Genomic DNA, 27949 nt, shown 5'->3' on the forward strand with positions numbered 1-27949 from the left:
TTACACGGGCGTCGGGTCGCTTTGCGGTGCCCCCGCCACGTGTTGGGACGTGCGGACGCCCGCGCCGAGGGAGGGGAGCGCTGCAAAAGAGCAAGCCCGGCGCCTGCCGCAACCCAGAGGCGGTGGGCGCACGGAAACGGGGCCCTTCGGAAGGTGCGCTGGCGGTAAAGGCTTCGGCACCGGCCTCTCAGGATAACCCTCCCCCCGCGTCCCTAAGGCGGGCGGCCCTGGCGGGCGAGGCAGCGGGCCCCGCCCCCGCCCCGCGGGCACGCGCCTGGGGCAGGCTGGGCTCCAGCAGGGGCGCGCCGGAGGCGGCGACAGGTGCGTGTTTCTCTCCTCCATGCTTCTCTGTCTCCTCTCTCTAAAATCAATAGTAAAAACATATTTAAAAGAAACATTTTTTTAAAGACCTCGTTGTGGAGGGCCTTGAGCACCATGCCAAGGCGTTTGCGGATTGATTCTGGAAACCCTGGGGAGTAATCGAGGTGAAGCCACGACACTCCCTCCCCCTCTCTCCTCCCTTCCCCACGAATCCCGTCGGAAAGGTTGATTTCCAGCCCGTCCTCCGCGCTCCACAGCCTGGGGACCGCGCTGTCTCATTGGAGGCCCCACTGCCCTCGGCTGGTGCTTTCTGGGGATGGGTCTGATGGCAGCGGTGTTTTGGTGTGAGCCTGAACTCCACTGACAGGCTGTAGGCTTCTGGGGGGCACCCTGGGCCTCAGGCTCTGGGCTTGGACACCGCGAGGGCTCCGCAGCCCCTGCTCCCCACTTGCTGTCTCACCTGGAGGGCCCGCAGGGGGCAGCACCGAGTCGGGGTGGGGTTAGATGGGGGGGAGGGGGCAGCCCGGCCCGGGCCTGTCCACAGAGTGGCTCTGAGCAGGTTACTTTTCCGAGGCTGTTCCCTCACGTGTATGATGGGATTTGACAGCATTTTTATCATCGGCTTGTTTTGAGGATTAAAGCAGTTAATACAGACAGAGAGGACTTAGAACAGGAGCTAAAACGAAGGATTCGCAATTTTCTGCCCGTTTGCCTATAGGCGGCCTCCACACCTCTGCTCGCCGTCCGTATTCATTTAAATTCCCGGCTCCCCTAGTGGGGTCCCTCAGTTCCCTCCGCTGCCTGGGTGGGCTGCCCCTCCCCCTTTCACAGCTCACCTCTCAGGGTCTCCCTGCTTGTCAATGACATACTCTCTTCCCCCCGCAGGTCCTCAAATCCCATCCAACCTATTGCTCTTTCAGTGACCTCCGCATAGTTTATCCCATTTTCATTCTGCCACCAAGAGTCAAAAAGAGCTGAACTTTTCTAATTTCTTTCAGTTTTTCTCACACACACCCCCCTTTTTTTGCAAGGGGAAAACCCCTCACATCATTCAGTTTTGGCTTCTGATATCCTAAATTCCATCCCTAACTATGTTATTTTTCACCCGACTCTACAGCAGTCACCACAGTTCATATTTTTATTGTGTTTCCGTTTGTTTACAATACTTGCTCCATATCCAAGTGCTGCTGAGTCAGCACTGTTACTGGCTGCTTTCGCAGGTCAACAAGTGATTTCAGAACAGTTCCAGGTGCTTCCACGACACACACCCTCCTCCCTGTCATCACACTGAGTTGAACCTGTGTCAGTGTGAGCGCTAGAATACTTCCGTCACGGACTTCGAGTTCTTAAGGCAGCTCATTTATTTTGGCTCCAGATTTAGCTAATGCCACGAAGGGAACAAGACCATTATCTCATTTCATGGCTCAGGCACCTCGAAGTGCTGAGTCACAGTGCATCTGAGGGCTGCTCTCACCAGGCCAATGATTTAAAGTTCGAGGTTGGAGTGATGTCAGATTTCTGCCAGGCTTGTATTGTTGTTCGGTTCCTTTTTAAAAGTTCGGGATACTGGCGTAACCGTGGGGGTGGAGGTGGGGAGGAGGTGGACAAGGTCGGGGGAGGGAGCGGGTGAACTGTAATATTTTTAAGGACGCTCCTGTGCTTCACAATAACCACGAAAACCCTTGCAATCCTTTACTTTTGCCAGCCTGTATCTATGCCTCAGGCAGATCAGAGGGTAGTCTTGCTTTCTGCCTTTTATGTAACTAATCTTGAATGTACAGAGCAGGTGATGCCAGTGAAGACATTTCTCAGGGGATCCAGGAGAAGGTGGTAATGGCTCTTGTCTTGAGGATATTCAGACCACAGAAGTGATGATTGTTGGTGCTCTGGGAGAAACATTGTGGCGTTTGGATCAGTGGGTAAACGAGATTGTTCAGCGATGGGCAGCAGGGTTGTTTATGGTGTATAGCCCCACTGTAAAGCTGTCAAACCCTTGTCATTGTCAGACCCTTCCATATCAATTTGAGGCAGGATAGTAACAAGCTAGGAAAATTCCTGGGCAAGTAGAATGGGGAAACTGAGATAAGATAATTACACAAGGCCAAGCAATTAGAAGAACTTACAGCCAGCTTGTGAATCACAAGACCTTATCTTCCCCAACCAAGGACACTTGAGAGCAAATGGTTTACACCTCTCCTCCCTAACCAGAGAATACACAGCTTAAATCACCCTGGTGGGGGAGATAGAGGACAGAGACAGAATTAATGTCATTTGTGCCAGCCAAACCCAAGGGCAGATGAAGTCAGGGGAACAAATAACATCAACCTGATTAGAGCCAGACAGACCCAAGATAAAAGTGAAACAGTAAAGCGGACCAAAGAATAATCCCAAACTCCCCTATATGCTCATTTTGATGCATCAGTATATTTAAAACACACCTGGAAAGCTGATGAACATTCTGCTGAACCTGCCCCCCCTAACATTCTCGCCCTCAGAAGGGAGATAAGGCAAAGGGTACCAGCTAGAGCTCACTCTAGAGCATGAACTCCCTGGGCATGAACTTTTCACTTCTTCCTAAAGCCTAGGGGTTCGCAGGAGACTTGCAACCAGGGGAGCAGTGGGCAGTGGCAGCTCATCCTGGGTTAACTCCCCGAAACTGTCTCCAAGGCACCCTTTTCTCTGACTTCCCAGTGAGCTGACAGCAGCCCCGCCTTGGCTCGCTTCTTTCCTATAATGTTTCTAGGGAGCTAAAGCAAAGCCCTGCCTAGGCTCTCCTGTTGCTTCTTCTACCCTAAGTCTTTCCTTTGTTTCACTGTCCCCAGTTTTAATAAATGTACTCTCAAAATCACCTGATATATTATGTATCTGCTTTTTGTTTACTGCCTGTGTTCCCCACTAGGATGTAAGTCCTGGGAGAGCAGAGATTTGTTTACGACTGTATCCCCAACCCTGAATAGTGCCCGACACACAGTGGGCCCTTTATTTATTTATTTATTTATTAAGTTTATCTTTATTGTTGAAAATATTACAGATGTCCCCTTTTTGCCCCCCATTGATCCCCTCCACCCCCCCAGGGTTATGCATATACACATATAAGTTATTTGATTAATCTCTCCCCACCCACTCCCCCATCCCCACCTTCCCTCTGAGATTCCCCAGTCTGTTCCATGCTTCTATGTCTCTGGATCTATTTTGTTTATCAATTTATTTTGCTTATTGCATTCCACATATGAGTGAAATCATATGGTACTTGTCTTTCTCTGACTGGCTTATTTCACTTAGCATAATACTCTCCAGGTCCCTCCATGCTGTCCTAAAGGGTAAGAGATCCTTCTTTTTCACAGCTGCATAGTATTCCATGGTGTAAATGTCCCACAGCTTTTTTATCCACTCATCTACTGATGGGCACCTGGGCTGTTTCCAGATCTTAGTTATTATAAATTGCGCTGCTATGAACATAGGGGTGCATATATTCTTTCTGATTAGTGTTTCAGGTTTCTTAGGATATAGTCCTAGAAGTGGGATCACTGGGTCAAATGGCTGGTCAATTTTTAATCTTTTGAGGAAACTCCACACTGTTTTCCACAGTGGCTGCCCCAGTTTGCATTCCCACCAGCAGTGCACCAGGTTCCCCTTTCTCCACACCCTCACCAGCACTTGTTCATTGATTTGTTTATGGCAGCTATTCTGACAGGTGTGAGGTGATAGAGACTTGTTTTGTGTCCTAACATGTGGTCTGTCTTTGAGAATGATCCATGTGCACTTGAGAGGAATGTATATTCTGCAGCTTTGGGATGGATTGGTCTGTAAATGTATATTAAATCCATCTGATCTAGTGTGTCATCTAGAGTCACCGTTTGTGTGTTGATTTTTTGTCTGGATGACCTGTCCAGTGAAGTCAGTGGGGTGTTAAAGTCCCCTACTGTGACTGTATTGCTGTTGATCTCTCCCTTGAAGTCCTCTAGAAGTTTTTTTATAGATTTAGGTGTTCCTATATTGGGTTCATATATGTTTATCAGGGATATATCCATTTAGTATTTAGTATTATGTAGTGACCTTTCTTGTCTCATTATGGTCTTCATTTTGAAGTCTATTTTTTCTGATATGAGTATTGCTACCCCAGCTTTTTTTTCATTTCCATTTGCATGGAAAATTTTTTTCCATCCCTTCACTCTCATCCTGTGTGAGTCTTTTGTTCTGAGGTGAGTCTCTTGTAGACAGCATATATTTGGGTCATGTTTTCTTATCCACTCAGCCACCCTATGTCTTTCTATTGGAGCATTTACTCCATTTACATTTAAGGTTATTATTGATAGATACGTATCTGTTGCCATTTTAATTCTTTATGCCTATGTTTCTCTTTCTCTCTATTTCTTCTTCTAATTACAGCAGTTCCTTTGACATTTCCTGCAGTGCTGGTTTGGTGGTGATAAACTCCTTTAGCATTTTTTTGTCTGGGAAGCTCTTTATTTCAGCATCTATTTTGAATGATAGCCTTGCTGGATAGAGTGGTCTTGGTTTCAGATCCTTGCTTTTCATGCCATTCCCTTCTAGTCTGTAGAGTTTATGATGAGAAGTCAGCTGACAGCCTATGGGAGCTCCTTTGTAGGTGACATATTGCTGCATCATTTCTTGAATAAATGAATATATAGACATAGTTCCTCCACTCTTCCCCCCTCCCCCCACAAATGGTTAATAGCTAAACTTATCCAGTCACTTTCTCTGCCTACTATACCATTGCAATTCATATGCAAGCTGAACCTTTACAGTGTACCAGTTTGTCACCAGACGGGGACCGGCCCTGAGCAGGTCTGCCTTGAGTTGGCCTGAAGTGTGTGGTTCTTGACTTCCTGCAGCAAAGATTTCACAACAGAGCTAAATTAGAAATTCCAGAACCTAACTGGAGCTGTAGACCAAGGACTCAGAACTACTCACTTGGAGCTCTGGGAAGAAGTCAGGGCTGGGATAGGAACTTGCATCAGTTACCCTGTGGTGGCATTCAAAGCTGGGGACTGTGACCAGGGGAGAAACAGCCACAGTCTGAGAGAGCAGCATGCTTCCATTTGAACAAGAAGGCTAAAGGAATAGTCACAGGAGGAGGGGAGGCCATGGGGTTTTGATGGAAGTAACTTCCTGCAGGCACAGAGGAAGAATTCAGGCTGATGATAATTCTGGAGCCAATCCACAGGAACATAACCTCTTCTAGGACCAGCCAGTATTGCTTTGGAGCAGCTTAGAATCTGGTAGGATCTGGCTTCACAAGTCCTATGATAATTTATTACAGAACTTTCTGCTGAAAGAGGTCAGATATTTTTCCAATTCTAGCCTACTCAAGAGTCCTACTGCTTTCTAAATTTCTGGATCTGAAGGATTGACCAGTTCCTTAAATGAAAAAGAAAGAAAGAACTTGATTTAATCTAACTTTTTTTTTAGAAAAGTTTTACTAAATGACTTTCAGAATCAACCTACTAGTCTCAGTTGTACCTATCTCAGCTTGAATGTTTGGACCTACAGATGTAGACATCTTACAAGGAAATTAAGACAAAAAAATTTTTTATGAGTACATTTATGTTATTCAAAAGTCTAATCTATATACAAATCACACGAAGCGATCTTGCACCCAGCACCCCATCCTCTCCTCCCTTCACCTTGCCACACAGCTATCTTTGTGTATTATCCTTTCAGTTTTCTGTGCAAGTCAAGAAAACACACATTAATATTCTCAGCTCCAATTTTTGTTAATAGGAAAAGTAGGATACTCTCTGCACTGCTCTGTACTGGCTCTGGTAAGCTAAAAAGTCCTGAAAATCTGTATCAGTACGTAGATTTTCCTCATGGTTTTTTTTTTTTTGGTAAGAGTTTTATTGAAATATAGCAACATACGTTGTGATGATGTACCATGATTCATTTAATCCATTCTTTATCAAAGGGCAGCTGACTTGTTATCTGGTAATTAGATATGTATCTATCCCAGAAATGAAAGCGCCTTAGAAATTGTTCATGTCCCAACTATGAGAAAACAGGATCCAGTTCTTCAGGGCCATTCTACAAGGCTGAATCACGTTTTGAATTTATTTTATTTTTAAAACTTATCTTTATTGTTGAGAGTATTACAGGTGTCCCATTCCCCCCCCCCCCAATTGACCCCCTCCACTTCACTCCCACACCCTCCCCAGGCCTTCACCCTGTTATTGACTGTGTCCATGAGTTATGCATATATGCATATAACTTCTTTGGTTAATCTCTTCGCACCCTACACCCCCCCTTCCCTCTTTCCTCTGAAATATGATTGTCTGTTGCATGCGTCAATGTCTCTGGATCTATTTAGTTCATCAGATTCTTTTGTTCGTTAGCTTCTTCTTAAAGAAGACCCTTCAACATTGCCTATAGTGCTGGTCTGGTGGTGATGAACTCCTTTAGCTTTTCTTATCTGCGAAGCTCTTTACCTGACCTTCAATTCTAAGTGATAGCTTTGCTGGGTAGAGCAGTCTTGGTTGCTCCATGTTTTTTATCACTTTGAATATTTCTTGCCACTCCCTTCTGGTCTGCAAAGTTTCTCTTGAGAAATCAGCTGACAGTCGTATGGGTGCCCCCTTGTAGGTAACTAACTGCTTTCCTCTTGCTGCTTTTAAGATTCTCTCTTTGTCTGTAACCTTTGGCATTTTCATTATGATGTGTCTTGGTGTGGGCCTCTTTGGGTTCCTCTTGTTTGGGACCCTCTGTGCTTCCTGGACTTGTAAGTCTATTTCTTTCCCCAGGTAGGGGAAGTTTTCTGTAATTATTTTTTCAAATAGGTTTTCAATTTCTTGGTCTCTTTCTTCCCCTTCTGGCACCCCAATAATATGAATGTTGGGCCTCTTGAAGTTGTCCCAGAGGCTCCTTATGCTGTCTTCATATTTCTGGATTCTTTTTTCTTTTTGCTCTTCTGGTTGGGTGTTTTTTGTTTCCTCATGTTCCAAATTGCTGATTTGATTCTTAGTGTCCTATACTCTACTGTTGATTCCCTGTAAATTATTCTTCATTTCAGTTCGTGTAGCCTTCATTTCAAATTGGTACTTTATTATGTTATCGATTTTCTCAGTTATTTCCCTAATAGTCTGCTTAAACATCCTTATAAGCAAAATTCTGAACTCTGTATCTAGTAGCTTGCTTGGATCTATTTCATTTAGTTCCTTTTCTAGAGATTTCTTCTGTTCTTTTCTTTGTGACATGTTTCTTTGCCTCCACGTTTTGGCTGCTTCCAGGTGTTTGTTTCTATGTATTAGGTAGAGCTGCTATGTCTCCTGGAATTTGTAGAGTGGCTTTGTGTAGAAGGTGTCCTCTAGGGTCCAGTGGCTCAGCCTCGCCAGTCACCTGAGCTGGGCCTTCCAGGTGCCCCCCTGTGTGGGCTGTGTGCACTGTCCTGTTGTAGTTGAGCCTTGGTTGCTGTTGGCGTCACTGGGAGGAACTTACCCCCAGGCCAATCAGCTGTGAGGACCAGCATGAGGCTTTTTGTACAGAAAAGCCCCTGGAAATGGCCTGGGTGAGCTGCAGGTGGGGAGGGGCGGGGCCTCTGGGAATCATGGGGCGGGGCCAAAGGCATGAGTCAGGTGCTGGCGATTCAAACATGGCGCCCGCCTGCCGGCTGTGTGCGGGGAGGACTCGCCACAGGAGCCATGGCCTCCGCCAGCCCTTTTGCCTGGGAGCAGCCGCCCCTCCACCTCTCGCCCGGGTCTCAGGCAGGTTAGTTCCTCCACGAGTGTCCCGGCTCCTTTCAGGCTGCTGCCCAGCGGCTGGGCCCAGAGGGAGCACATTCGAGTGTTTCCTTGTGTGGCCCTTTAGGGGGAGCTGCCTCCGAGACCCTCAGGGACAGTCCCCGCTGGTTTCACAGCCCGGAGTTGTGGAGACATCTCTTACCGGCCCTGGGGCCCTGGGGCCCTGGGCTGGGGGCCCGATGTGGGGCTGGGACCCCTCAGTCCTCCGGGAAACCTCCACCGCCGAGATTCCCTCCGGTTTTAACCCGCAGCACTGGGGGTGGGCCCACGGCCACGTCTCCGGGTTTCAGCCCCCATCCGCCCGCGTCTCCGCCCCTCCTACCGGTCTCGGTGCTTCTTCAGCTCCCTGGTTGTGGGGCTTCTGTTCAGCCGCATCTCAGGAGGCTCTGAGTGACGGTGGTTCTGTATTTTAGCTGTAATTTTGATGTGGTTGCGGGAGGCGGCAGGTACAGCTGTTCCCTATGCGCCATCTTGTTTCTCTGCCTGAATTTATTTTTGATAGTTTAATTTTTAAAGAAAGTTGCTTTAATTGAAAGGAAAATGTAAATTTTCTTCAGTACAGAAGGCATTAATTTTAAGTATCCTGAAATCAAACAGCTCCCAGGGGTCTACAGAAAGCCAGCAGCCATCAGCATCAGCATTTGCCATTTGAGCTCGAGGTCATTAGCTCTCGCCTATGATTCAGGGGCCGATACCTCTAAATGGCACTGCAGACAGTAGCTTTGAATTACAGTTTCTAGGTCAATGTAATGGAGACATTACTTTCGTTGTGGTTAGCTGTGAACTTGGCTAGCAGATTTTCCCTATGAAAGAAACAAGCTACTCAGGTCCGACTGGAAAAATACTCAGAAGATGCCAGAGGACTGTTGGCTTTGGCGATGGAAGTCTGCTTTTCCTCTAAAAGAAACCACAGTGGGTAAAAACTCTTGGGGAGATCTCCGTGAGAGAGGAAGTCCATTGATGTGACTGTGGTTCAAGTCAGTCTCCTTGGAAAGAAGGTTCCATTCTGAAAACTTCTTTCCACAAACCAAACATAAACCACTGAAATACTTTTTTCCTGACAGACAAGTGGACTGCGGACCAACCAAGAAGGATCATGAATGAATGGCCCTCATTGGACAACCCTCATTTCCATGGTGGCCTGAAGGCCAGGCCACAGCTCTCAACTTCTGCAGGGATTTCCTGAGTTGTTTTCTCTTTTCCTAGCAGGACTAATGAAGTTCTAAGTGTGAGCTGGGACCACTCCTCCCCGAGTTGCTCTGGGAAAGGCCCAGCTGTGGCTGTTGTCCTTTGCTGAGGTGGTCGTCAGGAACAGCTGACATTACTGGCCACTCACTTCTGCCAGGTGCTGTGGAGTGGGCATGGCCTCTTTCCTGGAGACCGAGCAGGGGAAGACAGCCTCAGCACCGCCTGTTTTCCAGCAGCGGCTCCTGGGGCTGGCTGTGCATTGAGAAAGGAACGTGCTTCACCACTAATGTGAAGGATCCGTTATGGCCTTTTGGAGATGGGGGTGTGGACCGAAAAGGGGCCACAGACTAAACCCGACAAGCTCAGGGGAGCCCTGTGTGGTGGCCTTACAAACTCAGAGACCCAAAGTAACCACATAGGATGAAAACCTTTTTTTTTTCCCCTTTAAAAATATGGAAAGTTTTGCCCTAGCCGGTTTGGCTAAGTGGTTAAAGCATCAACCCACGGACTGAAGGGTCTGGGTTCGATTCCAGTCGAGGGCACGTACCTCGCTTGCAGGCTCAATCCCCGGCCCCAGTTAGGGCACGTGTGGGAGGCAGCCAGTCAATGTGTCTCTTTCACATCGGTGTTTCTCTCTCTCCCTTCCACTCTCTCACTGAAAAGCGATGGAAAAAATGCCCTCAGGTGAGGATTAAAAATATATATATGGAAAGTTTCACAAATCTGCATGTCATCCTTATGCAGGGGCCGTGCAGATCCCTGATCGTTCCAATTTCGGTCTGTGCTGCTGTAGCAAGCACTGAAATGAAAACTTTCTAACTAAAAGCACTTCATGGTGGGTAGTCATGTCCTTAGGCCAGTATTTTTTCCCCAACAAAAGTCAATCTTTGCCTCAACTGAGCTGTCTCATCATTTTTTTGGTATCTATGATAACGTACCTGATAACATACCTTTGGAATATCAAGTAATTCTCTTTTTTGCAGCCCCTCAAAGCGCAACCACCTAGCCAGAGCTGAGACCACAAACCCCCTCGTTGTGACTGTTACCGTGTTAATTGTGGGCTGTTAACTGTCCTGCACCCACCTAAGTAAAAGAGCTGTGTGTTCATTCCTTTTACTTTTTACCCAACCCCAGAGGTTTCCCGGATTTGCTTTCTCCCACCTCCCTAGTCTGTCACCAATGGATTTCATGTAATCCCCCCACATCTTCCCCTTTGATTCTGATGTATAAAATAAGTGGTAAAACTGACATTTTCCGGGAGCATTTTCTCAGTCCCTTGAGATTTTGCTTCCCAGAAACTGTCATCAGTTTGGCTCAAATAAACTCATAAATATTCTTTCCAGTTTGGACGTTTCTTATGTTGACAGGGGATCAACAATATTATAATTGTTCGGTTCGGGGGTGCTCTATCTGGGTACAGGAAGGGCCACGTATAGACTTGAGCACAGACCTGGACCATGGGTCTTACGTCCTGCTGCGCAGTAAGTTCTCTGAGTGTGAGTCGTTTAAAGATTCCTGTAAGTTTCACGGGGGCAGGAGCTCTCTCTCTCTTGCTTGTTTTATTTCCTCTAGTTTAAAAAGTGCTTCGTTCCTGGTGTTAAAGAAAAAAGTGTTCCAGCCCGGCCAGCGTGGCTCAGCCGTTGAGCGTCGACCCCTGATCCAGGAGACAGCAGTTCGCTTCCCGGTGAGGGCACAGGCCCATGTTGCGGGCTTGATCCCCAGTCGGGGGCTTGCAGGAGGCAGCCGATCAATGACTCTCTCATCATTGATGTTTCTCTCTCTCTCCCTCTCCCTTCCTGTCTCTGAAATCAATAAAGACATATTAAAAAAAAAAAAGTGTTCCAATGTCACTTGTTAAAGCACAGTAAGGAAGACTTTACTCAAGGGGAACTGTTGTGAAAACTGTAGGGACCACTGGGATGGAATTCATGGAATTTTGCAGCAAGGGAGGCAGATTGGACTCTCAGTTAAAAAAAAAAAAAGGACCTTGAGAAGCTGAAACCCCAAACCTCCTTTGCACAAGGATGCGGAACCCAAGTTGGCTCTTCCTGCAGTTGTAGGACTACAGAGCAGATAACATAAAAACTAGTCGCAGGCAGGGAACTACTTGGGTATTTAGGACAGGCAAACTCTGACCTGCTCTGCGGGGCCATTTCCACATGCCAGAGCTCACAGGACACATTGTGTGCATGCACACACACACACGTGGCACTGGGAAAGAAGAGCTCACATGGGAAATGGATACACCCTTAGAGGCTATCAGTAGACACCACATCAAAAGAATCATTCCCCCCGAGAACTTGAGGTGACTGAGCAATGTCATATGATCCTGCAGACGAAGAACAGACTTAACGAAATCTGTGCACGTCCGTCTTCCCCCCTGGTCTGCACAGGACACCAGGTTGACATAGGAGGAAAGAATAGAGGAGCCGAAATGAGCACTGGGCAGAGGGACAGCTGCCAGCAGGGCCCTGCATGGACACAGATGGGTCGCCATGAAGAGGCACGGACGGAAGGGCTCTGTCACCACAGCCATGGGCAAGTTGCGTGGACCAGTCTGCTGGCGAGAGGATGTTTGCAAGGAGAGCGGACTCAATGTCACACAGGCTCAGAGCACGTAAGGATGTGACTGTTAATCACTTAGGTGGTTGATTTGTCCCTGATACACTGTGACCCACCACTTGTTTCCTTTTTCTTTTCTTAATATGTTTTTATTGATTTCAGAGAGAGGAAGGGAAAGGGAGAGAGCGAGAGAAGCATCCATGATGAGCATCCATGATGAGCATTCTTTAACACCAGGAACGAAGCACTTTTTAAACTAGAGGAAATAAAACAAGCAAGAGAGAGAGAGCTCCTGCCCCCGTGAAACTTACAGGAATCTTTAAGCATCCATTGATTGGCTGCCTCCTGCACGACCCCACTGGGGATTGAGCCCGAAACCCGGGCGCGTGCCCTGACCGGGAATCAAACCGTGACCTCCAGGTTCATGGGTTGATGCTCAGCCCCTGAGCCACACCGGCCGGGCTCCATTTGTTTTCTTATTTATCCCTTACAATGTGGCTGCAAAGACCCCTCGTGGTGAAACCTGTCTGCCTGCACCCACCCCAGCCTTAGTTGTGCCCCGTCCTCAGTGTGCCTTGGTTCGTGTCCATGGAGAGTCTGTTTAGTGACTCTAACAAAAAGGCCACAGTGGCTAAATCCGTGGACAATGACCCAGGCGTCTTTGGCCTCCAGGGCCAAATAATGGGAAGTCCAGACAAGCAAGGTGACCGTACTTAGCGCTCCTTCCTCCTGCTGAGCATGCAGGGATTAAGTCAATTGTAAGAAGCTGATACACACACAGTCTTGATGAACCCAAAGAATGTATTAAGAAAAACCACACTTCAGTGGGAAAAGAGCAAACAGATGTCTTGACATGGAGTAGAAAAGACTTCACTGACTACGTTCTGCGCTTTAAAACATTGTGGCATCATTCACACTGTCAGAATCAGTTCATCTGCCTTTCCCAGCAGATTTTTAAAAATTCTGCGGGACATTTTTAATATCTTTTCTGGCCAACTCTGAAGGAGAGGCTCATTAGGAGAGCCAGTGATCTCTTTTTAAATGTTAAGTACGGCTATATTTTAACACAGAACTTAAACATTTATTCTAGCTCTGACATCAGTTACTGCTCCGTAAGGCTGTCAGTAGACAGTGGTGCTGTGCAGGGGGCTGTCCTGCTCAAAGCGAGACACACGTCTGCATGAACAAGCCACTATTGACTTACTAAGAGTGGTTCTCCTTGCAAGCCCAGTTTTTGAATTACGAAAGGCATTTTTTATAGCATAATCTAGCACAATCCAGAGCTAAAATCAGAAACAGGGCAAGAAATTCACAAACAATCCATTGATAAGCCCAGGGAGCCTCCTCATACACAGCAGCCTCTCTCCCGAGTGCATTCAGTCTGCAGAGACGCTGCTGCTCTGGAAAGCTTGGGTGGGCTCCAGCCTACGAATGACTTGGAGGGCTTGGAACTGTATCTGTAAGGCAGCTCATGGTCTAATCTTCCTGCCAGAAAGAAGCCTACAGACCCCAGCAGCCAAAATTGTTGCTGTAAAATTGGAAAGTGATAAGAACATCTTTTCCTATCAAGCCACGTGGGCTGGCTGAGGCCTCTTATAATGTCTCATTCAGGTGAGGTGCTGGATGCTCAGTTTCTGCTTCTAGGAGCTTGCACTGCGAGGTGGGCATGGGACTAGAGGGGTCCACAGTGTACGTAGTCACAGAATAAGTGCCGTCTTGGGACAGAGATTTAATCAGTAAATAAAGGACTTTATCTATTGGGATGGTAAAAGGCTTGATTTGAAATAAGACAGGCATGATTTAAAATAGACTGGTTAACTCACTGTTTAAAGCGAGTGGTGAAATTGGGCCATGCTCACAAATTGAGCCTTGTGGGGCCATTTTGTTTGGATTTGGGGAAATCAAATCCATATGAATGGACCTCCATAGCCACCCAGGAAACTGTCCCCAGGAAACTGCCCCCAGATTTACTGAATTAGGAGTGGAGGGTGGAGCCCAGGAATCTTAAACCTGGAAACCACTGGATCTTGGAGAAAAAGTTCAGGCATAGGGCCAGGCAGGTCTGGTTTTGAATCTTGCCTCTGTGACCTTGAGCACGTTTCTAGACTCTTCTGAGCCTGATAGCCTCTAGGAAAAGTAATGTTGGGATGAACCAATGAGATGCCCAAATTCTCAAAGTGTTGGCACAGAGGCTGGACATTACTGGGCATTTGGCCACTGTCTGAGTCCATCTGGGCTTCTATGACACCCTTGGCGAGGGAACCCAACAACAAACAATTACTTCTCACGGTTCTAGAGGCTGGGAAGCCTGAGACCACGTTGCCAGCAGATTTGGTTTTGGTGAGAGCCCTCATCCTAGTTCATAGATGGCAGTCTTCTTCCTGGGACCTCACATGGCTGAAGGTGCAAGGGGGCTCTCTGGGGTCTCTTTTATAAACCAGGCACTAATCCCATTCAGGAGGCCTCCACCCTCATGACCTAATCGCCTCCCAAAGGCCCCACCTCTAATACCTTCACACTGGGTATTAGGATCTCAACATAGGAATTTCATGGGGACACAAACATTTAGCCCATAGCAGTAACTGTGGGCGGCCCTCTCCTTCCTAGTCTGGGCCATGGCACTCTTCGGAATTTCTGTGGACGTGATGGTGCCCAATTAAACCACAATCAGATGGCCACAGAGCAGGTCAAGCAGCTGGCTGAATCACAGAGAGGAAGTGTTTGATGCCCTGGTTAGTTCTGATAACCTCAGGCTGAACCAGATTAAAAGTGGCGGCCCAAACACAGGCCAATAGCAATGGGATGGAACCAGTTGAACAGGCTGGAGGAGCCTCTGGGCTTCTGATTCACTGATGGAGGTCACATGTCTTGGGTCCCCAAGCATTTGGTCATCATGCTTCATGCTCATGGGCCCTCAAGATCTTCAAGATTCACTTAATTCTTACCATAATTGTGTGGAGGGTGCCCTGCAGGAACTGTCCCCCAGATAGCATTTACTCGGGGTGCAGAAAACAAGGGAACTCACGGGCATTTGGAGCCACAAGATAAACATGCTCAGACTTCCTGGCTTGTCACATTTATTCAGATCCTGGAGGGAGCAGCACACTGTTTTTACACTATTTATGTAGTGTTTGCTTTGTGCCAGGCACTTTTATCCTAATAACAGCTCTACGAGGAAACCGCGTGAAGTTGGTACTAGTATCCCTTGTGTCAGAGACGAGGGAAACTGAGAAACGGAGATTAAATAACTAGACAAGGAGGTATTGTGGTGGAGTGAGGAGAGAAGGCAACCTTGGTAGAAAGTACAGTATGTGCAAAGGCCCTGAGGCTGAAAGAAACAGTTGCTCTGAGGACAAGAAAGCCAGGACAGCAGGTGTGCAAAGAGGCGACCAGGTCATGCAGGGCTCAGGGCCGCAGTGATTTTGTCTGATATAAAAGCAATGGGAAGCAATCGAGATTTTGTTTTTAATTTAACTTTTATGATGGAATTTAAAATATACAGAAATAGGAAGAAGGAGATAACAGCCCCGTCTGTACCATCACCCAGCTTTCACAATTGGCCGCTGAAATGTTTCAAGCGGGAAAGTGACAGGACTGGCTTTGGGTTCCAATCCCGCCCTCCCCGTGGCTCCTGTGGAGAAGGAGTTGGAGGGAGCAAAGTGGATATGAAGAGGGCACCTGGGAGGTCTGGGCAAGAGTGAGTGTCATGGCAAGGTGGGGACGAACCAAGGGCAGTGGACAGATTTTGGAGACATGGATGTGAGTTCGAGTGGGCTCTCAGGCTCAGGGAACTGCCTGGCTGTGGGTGCGGATGGGAGAGCCTGGGGGGAGCAGAGGGCCCTGGGATGCCTGGAATCCTCTCCACTGGCTGCGCCAGGACACAGCCAGCACTGGGGCCACTCAGTTAACCAACTCAGGAAGCTGCTCCCTCACCCCTGCTCCTCAGGCCCTGGCCTCGGGACTGGGGGAGTCGGGTGAACACCTGCCCTAAGACCCTCCAGGTTTGTGCCCTCTCTCTGGGGGAGGCGGGAGCTGCCACCCTCCCCGGGCTCCCGTAAACAGCTTCTTGTCCTGGCCTTGGTGGAATGGAAACAGCAAATGATCTTGAAAAACCACCAATGTCAGGCTGACCTCTTGCCCCCCCCCCCACTCCCCCAGCCCTGGCGGAGGGAGAGGGATGTTCTATAATCACCTGAGCCGGGCCGGCGTGGCTCAGCGGTTGAGCGTCGACCTAGGATCCAAGCAATCGGAGTTCAATTCCAGGTCAGGGCACAGGCCCGGGTTGCGGGCTCGATCCCCAGGAGGGGGCGTGCAGGAGGCAGCCCATCAATGACTCTCATCATTGATGTTTCTCTCTCTCCCTCTCTCTCTGAAATCAATAAAGATACATTTAAAAAATAAAATCTTCAGTTTCTCTGTGCAAATAAAACCCTAAGTTTACTGGTGGGTATTAAAACAATGAATTTCCCCCCGAATGGAGACAGTGAAATGGCTGGAGTTTCACACTCTAATTACCGGGAGTATTAACAGCTAGTAGTGGGCACCACTGATACAGGCGCCATTGCATATTTCATTGTCTATTTAGAAAAAGGTGCCTGGGCTCCGGTAGGATCCAGACAGCCTCCTGGAAGACACTTTATTTCGCACCATTAAAGTCAAGCCAAGTTTCCAAACACAGAGGGAAATAAATGAATTGGACCTGCCAGGCCCAGCGGCCCTGGGCTCCTCAGCCCAGTAATTGCTTCCTTATTGTGCTTCCTCGTTAAGACGGAGGGCGAAGGAGTCACACAGCACCCAGTATTCTGGCTTTTCCAGGGAGAGATCCCCCCAGGGGGCCCTGGGGACAGCAGAGGGCCCGCGAGCCGGCCACAGGGGAAGCCCAGCGCAAGCTCAGACCACGTCAGCGTTGCTCGGGCACAGCCTGACTCTAGGTTTTCCCGCGCAGAATCTTTCCACGTTTCTTGGGCGTGCAAGAGGTACACCGGGGGAAGCCTCCCCGTCCTGGTGTGGCCGTGGAAATGACGAAGAGGGGCCAGTGCAGGTCCGCATCAGAGCGGGGGTGGGGTGGCGAACGTGCTGGTCGTCATTGTGGGAGCTTCAGCGTCTGGCCCGTGAATTACTTTCTTCACGTCGTTAACCCAGCTGTTTTGGCACGGACAAACCACAGACTGAGAGACCCTTACTTACTATAATCTCATGGCTGTTTTACTGAGGGGCGATGGTAAACTACTGAGCCTCAGGGTGGCATGATCACCAGCCCCCCACGGCCAGGACATGGTCCCGAGTGTGCCAGGCGGCCGAGGGCAGCCCTGGCTGTCCTATTAGCTCTGCAAGGGAGGGGGAGGAGGGAACGCAGAGGCGGGACCGGGGTGGCGTTTCCATTAGTCCTAGTATCTTGCTGTAAACAGGCGGTGAAAAAGCTTCGACTCAGGGTCCCCAGGTGTCCCCTGGGAATCTCGTTCCTGGGGCGGTGCCTGCCTGGCTGCCCACTCCCAGGCCCCTGCGGCCTTTGGCTGCCCCCCGGTTGCCGATGCGGGAGCAGCAGAACACCAAGGACTCAGCCGAGATGGATAGTCCGTGATATGGAAAATGACACTCTAAATTGGTTCCAGATGCAAGGATGTTTCAAAACGGTGCTGGCGCTGATCGCCTCACGCAGCTTCATGCTCCACATGTTTTCCGGACAAATAAAGAGGCATAATAGCCATCAAACTCCTGTACAGCGTAATTACCATAAATCACTATTAATGGGTCCTAATATTGCTAGGCCTGTAGTTGCCTGGCCATGGTCGCTGGGCAGAGGGGCAGAGACTGTTTCGCTGGGGACTGTGGCACCATGTCACGGCGTGGGCTCACCTGACCCCTGCTCAGGAAGTGAAGGAAATCTCACGTGTTCTGTGGTTGTTTCAGGTGCCATGACGTGTGGGGAAAAGCAGGAATGCAAAACCATCCCAGGAAATAAATCAGTGGATAGCCGCCCAGGAGCAATGTTTCGGAACATGTCCAGGTAAGAGCTGACATTTCTCCCCCCGACTGTGCTTCCAACCTCGAGCCAGGGACTTTACATCAATTAACTACCCTCTAAGGTAGCTGGGTTACTATCCCCATTTTATCAATGAGGAGATAGCTGGCAACTGCACAGGCGGGCATTTCCGATTACAGCTTTTCCTCTTTAAATCCATTCTACTGGGACCGATACCTTCTCTGAGTCATGGGGGAGACACAGGAGCCCAACTTCTGCCCTAAGGACGTGGGATGTGATGTTGTGCCCTGCAGACACACCTGAAGACACTGGAGGGTGGCTCCCTGTGGCTGGAGGGCCCCAGGGAAGATGGGGGAAGGGAGGCATCTGAACAGAGCCCGAGGACAGGCAAGCTTCTCTCCCTGTCTTCAGCCTCTCACAGCCCATGATGTGGATGTAAATTCTGGGCAAACGTGTGAAGTTTGCATTGCTGTTCTGTGTGCCCCAGCCTCTCCGGACCTCCTTGCCCAGCCTCCCTTCACCCGCCGCCACCCTGCCCAGAGGGGCTCCTTATGGCTGTTACTCCACTGCGGGGCGGGGGGGGTTGAGGGGGGGCACGACATTGGTTGCCAGATTTAGCAAATAAAAATACAGGACGTCGGTTAAGTTCAAGTTTCTGATAAATAAAAGAAAAAATTCTTAGTTTACATATGTTCCATTCAATATTTGGGAATATACTAAATTTTTAAAATCTGTATTTATCTGAAATTAAAATTGATCTGGGCTGTCGGCTGTCCAGCGTTTCATCCGGCCACCTAATGCCCAGCCCGGGGGAGGTGCCCTCAGAACCTGTGGCCCTCGGCCCAGGCCCGGCCCCCAGGCCCCCGGAGATGCCTTCCTTGCTTTATCTGAAAGCCATCGATCTGTTCTTCAGGAATGAGCTGAGCACCGGGCCTGGACGGAGCCCTGTGCTCTTGGGGGTAAGATGACTGGCAGGGTCCCCTGGAGAACCTCCTGTTCAGTCGGAGAGGGGACACGTCTGTTAGCAACATTGCCACAAGGTGGGAAGTGGCAGGTACCACCCAGCGGACGTGGGCTGGGGCGGGAGGACCTGGAGGGAAACCTTGAGGAAGGGGTTGTACCTGGTGGCCAGGGAGGGCGAGGGCAGATCCCTGCTGGGGCTGGGCTGGGCTGGGCTGGGCTGGGCTGGGCTGGGCTGGGCTGGGCGGGTTTTGTGAGTGGAAATAAACACGGCTGGTCCAGGACTCTGGCCACCAGAGGGCGGGCTGGCTTGTGAAATGATTTTTCTCCATCCCCGGGAAGAAACCCCACTGAGTTCAGGAGGGCGCCAGAGAGGTTCTCTTTTTCTTTGCTCTGAAACCAAGACAAAGAGGAGAGAAACCTAGGCACACCCCGGCCTCGGACAGTGGGGGTCCCCCTGAAAGACACACAGGAGCAAGGACTGTCCTCTCCCCTGGTTAAACATTCGAGAGACCCTAGGGCTTTAATTTTCTTATTGTCAGGCGAGGCGATTTATTTATTATCCAGGAGTAACCTGAGCCCACAGTTCCTGCCCGCCAGGAGGGAATGTTCTAGAGGGGCCACAGCTTGCACATCACCAGGTCCCCTGGGGAGCCCTGGCATGGGAGCCCTGGGATGCGGGCCCTGGGATGGGCCCTGGGATGCGGGCCCTGGGATGGGCCCTGGGATAGGCCCTGGGATGCGGGCCCTGGGATGCGGGCCCTGGGATGGGAGCCCTGGGATGGGAGCCCTGGGACGGTAGCCCTGGGATGGGCCCTGGGATGGGCCCTGGGATGCGGGCCCTTGCCCACTGACTCTGCTCCTCGCTGTCTTTGACAACAGTCTCATAGGCCATGTTTGGGGTTGGGACTGGCAGGGTAACCCTCCTCCCCCAGCCCAATTTTCATTCTGCGGGGTGTGGAGGGCGGGGCTGAGGGGCAGGTTGGGAGCAGCACAGAACAGCCTGGGTGTGACCTGAGTCTCCCTCATTCAAGCCCAGACACCAGCCGGGGCAGGAGGCGGCCGCAGGAATCCTGGGAGAACGTTGATTTCTCTTCACAGGGAGTCCAAGGTGCCAGCCAATTTAACTGACATTTCACAGGACAGCGCGCTGCGTCCGGGTTACCTGCACAGCTGTGACAGGCGGGGCGAAGCTCTGCCATCCGCTCCCCGCCCCACACCTGTCGCAGGATGAGTTGACTCCAGAGAGATTAAGACACTTGCCCTGGTGGCCCAGTGAGTGTGGTACCGGGGGGCTTGAACCGCCTGGTCTAAAATCACCCGAAGAGGATTTGTGCCCCCCAAACACAGTTCCTGGCCTGGGGTCCCCAGGCTGCCGAGCTCCTGTCCCTTCCAAGGCTGGGAGGCCCGTCCGGCTCTGTCTCTTCATCTGTGAGCTGCCCGGTAAAGTACCTCTGAGGCCGACGGACGCCAGAGGTGTTTCTTGGGCTGCCATGGGGCACCCCGACAGACAGAGGGTGTGAGGCTGCCCGGGCCCTGCCTCACCGGCCCTGGGCACGCAGACCCGGCCCCTCTCCTGGAGGAGCCACGTCAGAGGAGGCAGCAGCTGTGCTCAGAGGAAGCTGGGGGGAGGGTGGGCACGGGGTGGCCCACAGCCCCCGGGCTTCCCCATGACCATCGTCCTCAAGGAGCTGGGCCGGAGCAGTGGGGGAGGCGGGGGAGCATGAGCCGAAGTTTTGGTGGGACTCGGATCTATAGACAGTTATCAGGAACAGGAGAGAGAGAGAGACGTCACTGGTGGGCTTACGTTAACTCAGTGGCGGCTGTTTTCCTCCTTCAGAGACAAGCGATCTGATTCCATTCAAACTGAAACAACAAAACCCGCCTTGAACTACCAGAGAATCTATTCAGCCCTCATGCCTCAGGGTGGCCGCTGGGTGGGGAGGACTGCGAACACCGGGCCCCTCTCTTCTCCCTCGGCGCCAGCAGCCAGGGGGTGACGTTCATTAGCAACTCTGGTTTCGCCTAATTTAGTAGCTGGCATCAGCAAATGCAGCCTGCTTGGCGTCCCTCACCGTAATGGCCATTAGAGCAAAACGCGAGGCCCACACGGGCTGGCAGCCCAGCAGCGCTCCGGAGGGAATTCACGAGAGCCGCATAAACTGAACAAGGCCGCGGTTCCCCACGGTGCCCGCTTCTTCCTCACCTGCAGCAGATGACAGCCAATCTGGCTCCGGGTGCCACCCATGGACACTGACAGGTGCGGACGGGGAGGGCGTGGTCCTGGGAGCTGCCTTTCTCTCTGCCTCCCGGGGTGTCCACCTGCTGAACTCAGGCCAGTGAGGGACCCGGGGGAACCGGGCTCGGGCAGGACCCACCGCTGAGCTCTGCTCGACCCACAGCCTTTTTAGTGCAACAGGATTTCGGATCAGATCTTCAAGAAAGGTCCAGCCCTGGGAGATATGGAAGTGCCACCCAGATCGTCCCTGAGACTCGCTGCCCGGCTGCACAGTCTGACTAGCAGGCGACTCCTCCTGCTTCAGCTGGGGAGCCACCTTGCCCAGGTCACAGCCCTCCCGGGGCAGCACCAGCGGGACTGATCCAGGAGGGCTCTAAAGCCCGTTCTGGCTCCATACGGACCCTCTCAAGGGCAACTCTCCCTCCGGAGCTTCCACGCTGGGTAGACTGAGGCTGCCTGACCTGCTTCCTCCCTCCCGGTCACAGCCGCCATCTCCACGTGTGCTCCCGAGAGCCAGCCTGCACAGCCCTGTAAAGGACGGTACTGGCAGCTAGGGGACTTCGTTGCTGCGTCTGTCTGTATGATCTCTCTAAACAGATACCTGTGTATGTGGAAATAGATACAGAGTGTCTCCATCTGGATGTAAACATAGAGATCTACATATGTTGGGGACAGAGAGAGACAGACAAAATAAATATGGCAAAATGATACAGATTGTGAATTTAGGTGAACTATTTACAGACGCATATTCTGCTATTTCTTCAACTTATTGTAGTTTTGAGACTTTTCAAAATAACGGTTGAGAGGAAAACTAAAAATGAATGTGTGGTACCCATGGCCTCAGAAAGGGGTTCAGTAGTCAGCCGCGATCTAGGCTGGGCCCTTCGGGTTTCTCCTTGGGACCGTTTCTCGGTCTTCCGAAGGTTCTGAAAGGATGCACCAGCCGCGGCGGGAGCCCGCTTGCAGGGAGAGTAAACGAGATCGACGCCGAGAGGAGCAGACGTGTGTGGGGCAAACCTGGGCGTGTCTCGTTCAGGCTCCAGCCCTCGTCCCTGCAGGGCTTCCGGTGACGTGAGTTTCCCCAGTGGTCACACGAGCCAGGTGCTTAGCTGAACTGTTAGGCCGTCCGTATGTCCAACTCTAGGAGTCTCGACTAATGCAAACGCTTTGTGGGTGAAGGCGGGGAGGCGGCTGTACAACCGTGTTTAATTTTGTCCCCGTCTCCGATGAGAAGGAACTCTCCCCAAGGCGGTGGCACCCCCGGCACGCTGAGCAAGGCCAAGGGGACCAGGTCCTCCGGGCGAGAGCGTGTTGATTTCTGACTCACGCTCCCTGGCGTTACCGACGGGACCTGCACCGTTCCCTCCGTCGAGCGGGGTCGGGCCCCTCAAGTCGGAAAGTTATCTGAAGAAACGGATCCTCCGTCCTCTGGTCTCCCGGGAGCGTGTTCTGTTCTGATCCCTTCCCTCCCGGCTCGGCGCCGCGCAGGGTGCGGGGGTGCAGGGTCCGCCTGTGAGGCCGCGAAGGCAGCCCCGCGGTCCCAGCAGGGGGACGAGGCACGTGGCGCCCGTTTCCCACTGTCTTAGTCCTCACAGGCCTCCCGCTTTCTCGAACGCGCCCGGGCGGATGGGCCCGGGAGGCCCAGGCTGTGCGCCCCGTGTCCTGGGAGAGCTGGCGCAGGGCTGGACCATGCGGCCGGAGTCAGCCGGCCTGTTTGTTGCTGTTTGGGGCTGCCCTGCACTGAGGCCCTGCGCCCTGCCCCCCCTTCCTCACTGGTCGGCCCTGGCCTCGTCCAGGAAAGTGCTCAGGACACTCGGCCCTCTGTCTGGGCCCCTTTCGGGCCGTACACCCAGCACGCGCTGTTTATTTCTCTGAGCCCCCCCTGCTTACGTGGGGGCCAGACTCTCAGCGTGTCCTCAGGCTGCCTGTAAGAGCAGCACAGACGAAAGCAGGGAGCAGGGGCTGCGGGCCCCTTGGGGTGCTCGGGAGGCGGGGTGTCCGTCGTCGGGCGAGGAATTCGAGTGGAAGGAACGCGCCTCGTGGTTCCGCAGGTAGAAGGCTGGGAGCGCTGTGAGCACTTTCGGGTTTTAAGTTTCAGAAAGTGCATGGGGGTGTTTTTCCTCCTCCCCAGTTCATTGATCTCTGCTCCATCTTTATTACCCCTCCCTTCAGCTAACTCTGGGTTGTCTGCTCTTGTCCCAGTTCCTTGAGACGTGCAGGGAGCCGATTTGAGGTCTTTTTCAGCGTCAGTGTTTATGGCCACGGCGCCCCTGCTAGCGCGGCTTTCGCCGCATCCCCTACGTTTTGGTGGGTGGTGTTTTCCTTTCCGTTGGTCTCGATTTCCCTGACGTCCTGGACCCGTGGGCTTCCAGGCACGTTGCTGAATCTCCACATTTCCGTGGGTTTTCCTTGTTTCCTTCTGCTGGTGATTTTAGTTCCACTCTGCTGTGGTTGGAAAGGCTACGATTTCAACTCCTTCGACCTCAGGATTGCTCCGCGCGGGCCCTGGCTCCATCCCGGAGGACTCCCCGTGCCCACGTGGGGAGCGTGTCCTGCTGTTGGCGCTGACAAGGCCCCTTCCCGGGCTGAACGTGAGCAGGTGCCTCTAAAGTCTCTAGTCTTCAACCCTGGCGTTGACCTTGTCTGGCCTGCGTCACCGGTGGTCGCGGGAATCTTGCTAAGCCAGTTTAGAGAGAATTCACCCCACCCTTGGTATCTGACCCCCCTCAGCCTCTGATGGAATTTCTCATCCCCCAGCCCCCCGTGATGTCTGGGTTGACGCCCACATGAGAGCCCGTGCAGGTCAGCCACAGAACGAAGGCGCGGAACAGGCACATGGCTTCTGACCAGTACGCCCCAGGGGTGACCAGCCCCACACGCAGGGCGGGGGGCAACGAAGTGGAAGGGACTCAGCAGGGTCGGGCTGGGGGTGCTCACCCATACACCTCGAGTGCGGGACATTCCTTTCAAATAGAAGCTTTTGGTGACGATTATTATTTTAAGAACCTTTTAACCTCTGTACCAGGGTTGGGTTTTCTTTTTATCTTCACCTGAGGACATTTTTCCTATTGCTTTTCAGAGAGAGTAGAAGGTAGCAAGGGCGAGAAACGTCGACGTGAGAGACACATTGGCCGGCTGGTGCGGCCCAGCGGTTGAGCGTTGACCTAGGATCCTGGAGATCACGGTTTGATTCCCGGTCAGGGCACATGCCCGGGTTGCGGGCTCGATCCCCAGGGTGGGGGTGCAGGAGGCAGCCGATCAATGACTCTCATCATTGGTGTTTCTCTCTCTCTCCCTCTCCCTTCCTCTCTCTGAAATCAATAGACATATTTTTTTAAAAAAGAGACACATCTATTGGTTGCCTCCTGCAGGCGCCCTGACTGGGGCTGGGGATCGAGCCTGAAACTGAGGTACGTGCCCTTGGCCAGAATCGAACCTGGGACCCTTCCGTCCTCGGGCAGATGCTCTAACCACTGAGCGCCACCGGCCAGGGCTGGGCCAGGGCTGTGCTGAGCCCCTCTCCCCAGGGGGCCTGTGGTCACGTCCGAGACCCTGGGCGTCACAAGCGGTGGTACTACTGGGGTCTAGAGGGTGGAGGCAAGGGGGGCCGCTAACATCCTGCACGCACTGGACGGTCTCCCCGACCCCCGAGCCAGAAGCCACCTTGCCCAAAAGGTTCCTAGTGCCATGTCTGAGAAATCCATTCTTTGGGAGGAGAAACTATTTTTTTCCAAAAATGAGATTTCCCCCTTCCTTCTGTTTAAAAGGAAATAGAACCCTGTTCAGTGAGTCGTGAGAAGCAGAATGCTGCCGGCCCACGGCTCCATCCACACCGACGCCAGGGTGTGGAAATGCGCGAGTCTCTGGCACAAACACAGCTTCACAAATAAGCCCTGTGATTAGCAGGTTCAGGTGTCCAGTTAACTGACCTCAGGTTGACTGATAAGGAGACGTGAACCCAAGAATGCTACGGGGGGGGGGGGGGGTAATTTTGACCAGTTTATAAGCCGAAGCTTCCACCAACTAGTTTATTGCTTGCAGTTCCTCCAGCTCCAATGAAGGGACAGAGGGTGCGGGAGGAGCGGTTTCTGCCCCATTTCCGAGCCTGTGGCACATTAGCATTCAGCGGTGGCGCTGTCCTCAGCTCTGGGCCGCGTCTGAAATGCGTCATTAAACTGACTTCACTCATGAGGCGGCTGCCTCCACGCAGCCGGGCCGGCCGTGGAGTGCAGGTCCCAGCCCGACACGCGGGCGCAGAGCCGTGGGCCCGTGGGACCCTGCGGGGAAGCGCAGCGGGCAGCCACCCGCGCCCACCGCCGACCGCCGAGGGGGGCCAGCTGCCGTCCTGGGCTGGGAGGCGAGGGGGCGGCTGAGAACAGCATCCGCGGCACACAGGACGTTTTAGAATTGTGCACCTGAAACCTGTGTCACCTTAATAACCAACGTCCCGCCGATACACTGAAAAAAGGTGTCGTCTGAGGCCATCTCAAGGCTCCAGCCGGCGGAGGACCCACCCCGCACCCACTCACGTGCTGCCGGCAGGACCTTCTCACGGGCGGCTGGGCCGAGGTCTCGGGCCCGTTACCTGCCGGCCGGAACCCGGGTCATGGTTTCCCTCCGCGCAGGCAGGCACGGGTGGGCGCTAGCGGGTGAGCCAGGCAGCGGACAGCGTTCGTCACCTCCTCTCAGACGGGACGCGTCACTTTGGCCTTTTCTGTTCATGAGAAGCAGGTCGCTAGGCCCCGCTCACACGCAGGGCAGGGCCTGGCCCAGATCGTGGCCGTGAGGAGGCGGGCGAAGGGAGCCCTCAGCAGCCTCCTGCTGCGGCCCTGTGCTTTCTTTTATATCAGAAATGAACGGCCGAGGGGTAAGGTTGCCGATGACCAACTGAAAGGCAGAGGCTGTGGGTTCAAGCCCCTGGCAGCAAGCTCTGGACCTGCTAACCCTGCAGCTTCACGGCTAAATTGTCGTTAGAGATGTTACATGTAACAGTGAAGAAAGACTCCAGGGTATGGGAAGAGCTCCCTCCCCTCCGATTCACAGGGCTATTTGTGGTTCAAAATTTGTGACTACTTTTCAGATACACCACTTAACACAACAGGACCAAGTCACAGTGGAAGGGAACCCGATTTGAAAAGCACAGGTCAGAGCCTGATTTCTAACAATCCTCAGTCAGCAGCTCCGCGGACGCTCCAGTGACAACTGTGCCGCTCAGTGGCCCGTGGCGCCGGGCCTGAGTCTGACAAAGCTGGGCCGTGGGACTCGGATAAAAGCTGTTTCTTCACCCTCAGCAACACAAAGTGAGAGCTCGGTAACCACCTGGAGACGGGCCAGTGCCCACCACCCTTCTCTGTCTCCGTCCTTTGCTCCGTGACTGGTGCCTGTATGATTAGGAATTTGGGAGCTCTTGCCTTCCTTTGCTCCCTCCTCAGAGGGCACCTTTGATGGGGCCACTCCTCCATCCTGGGCGGAGGCTGTGACTGATGCCCTTTGCACCTCCAAAGGACAGCACTCGCTCTGGGGCCTCCCTTCAGGGAGCCGACGTGGCAGACTGCGTCCTGCAGAAAACCGAAGACTACAGTCATTTTTTTTTAAAGTTTGTCTTGAAGATTAATTTGAACACGTCCAATGGTTTTAAGTATACTAGCCTGAGGCTGCTTTTGAAAAAAATATCACAACCGATTGTTTTACTTTGGAAGCTTCTGGGGAGGAATCGCCAACTCTGCCCTTGGAAGGAAGTGAGGGTTCCTGGCCACTTCTAGAGACTGGGAACTGAGGCAAGCAAGACAATCAAAACACGAGTTTTTATTTCAGGTTCAGGGGTCCAATTACTTACCATGAAGTGTCAGATCCAAGATTAGCACATGAGAATTCTCTTGTGGCCTGGACAGTCATCTCTAGAAGAAAAATCCATTGTTTAAAAAAATGTTTTTACTTGAGACAGTCCATACTAAACACTCCCAGTCATTAGTTTCTTGGGCTTTTGTAGCAATTAAACCAATCACAGAAATATATGAGAAAGTGACTAAAGAAAGGCAGGTTCAGAATTCTGAATGTTATTAGTGGAGGTGTATAAAACATGGACAGCCAATTTTGCTGGGAGCTAAAAAGATAACTAAGGTCAAGCTGTCCTTCATAATGGTTCCAAACTCAGGCCACTCTCCGCACGCGAGAGATGGCACACGGGTGTTTCGTTTCTACAGGATACACTGTTTCCTTCAGATTCAAAAACGACCACGGAGCAAAACAGTGACGCTCTTTGTGTCAAGCCTATAAATTGTTAAACATTGTTTATTGAGAATTCACAGTAACTGTCTTGCAAGTTTGTAGGTGCCAAGAAATGACGGCAACAAAATTGAAGAATGACATAGTTTACATAGGTAAAGACAAAAAAGTAAAATAAAATTCTTTGGGGAAAAAAAGCCACGGTTATAAATTACATTTTAAATCAGAATGGCCGACCAGCTTCCACGGACTGTCGGGCTGCGTTTAAAGCTGCTCGACGTGGAGACCTTGGAGCAGGGGGTGGCAGAAAGCAAGGGGCGCGCACGGCCGAGCTGAGGCGCGGTGCTCCCTTCTCCTCTGGCTTCGATCCCGTGAGTAAAGTCCGGCCACGTCACCTTTCTCGGATCTTAAAAAACCCAAGGACTCCAGGTTCCCTCCCATCAGTCTGATGAGTCGGATCCAAGACATCTTTTTAATACTTGAAATAAAGGACCATGAACGACACGGCAGACGCCATCCTGCAGGGCACGCTCCCTCTGACGGAGAATTGCTCCCCGAATCGCCCCCCCTCTTCCTCCCGGCTCCCGGCGGGCGGCGCCTGCGCAGCGGACACCCGCGGGCCTACGCGACGGGGCCCGAGCAGATGCCCAGAGGCTCTTACCGCCTGCCTGTGGGAAACACGACAGACACCAACACTGCGCCGCGAGCAAGGCAGAG

The 27949-nt window shown here is 51.8% G+C and overlaps 1 pseudogene; it reads right to left on the minus strand.

Annotated features, from left to right (window-relative positions):
- Positions 1-9962: 9962 nt before the first annotated feature.
- Positions 9963-10063, minus strand: LOC148090988 (U6 spliceosomal RNA; annotated as a pseudogene).
- Between the last annotated feature and the right edge of the window lie 17886 nt (positions 10064-27949).

The sequence above is a fragment of the Miniopterus natalensis genome, chromosome 18, assembly GCF_054644295.1.
Source record: "Miniopterus natalensis isolate mMinNat1 chromosome 18, mMinNat1.hap1, whole genome shotgun sequence".
In the NCBI taxonomy this organism is placed as follows: domain Eukaryota; kingdom Metazoa; phylum Chordata; class Mammalia; order Chiroptera; family Miniopteridae; genus Miniopterus; species Miniopterus natalensis.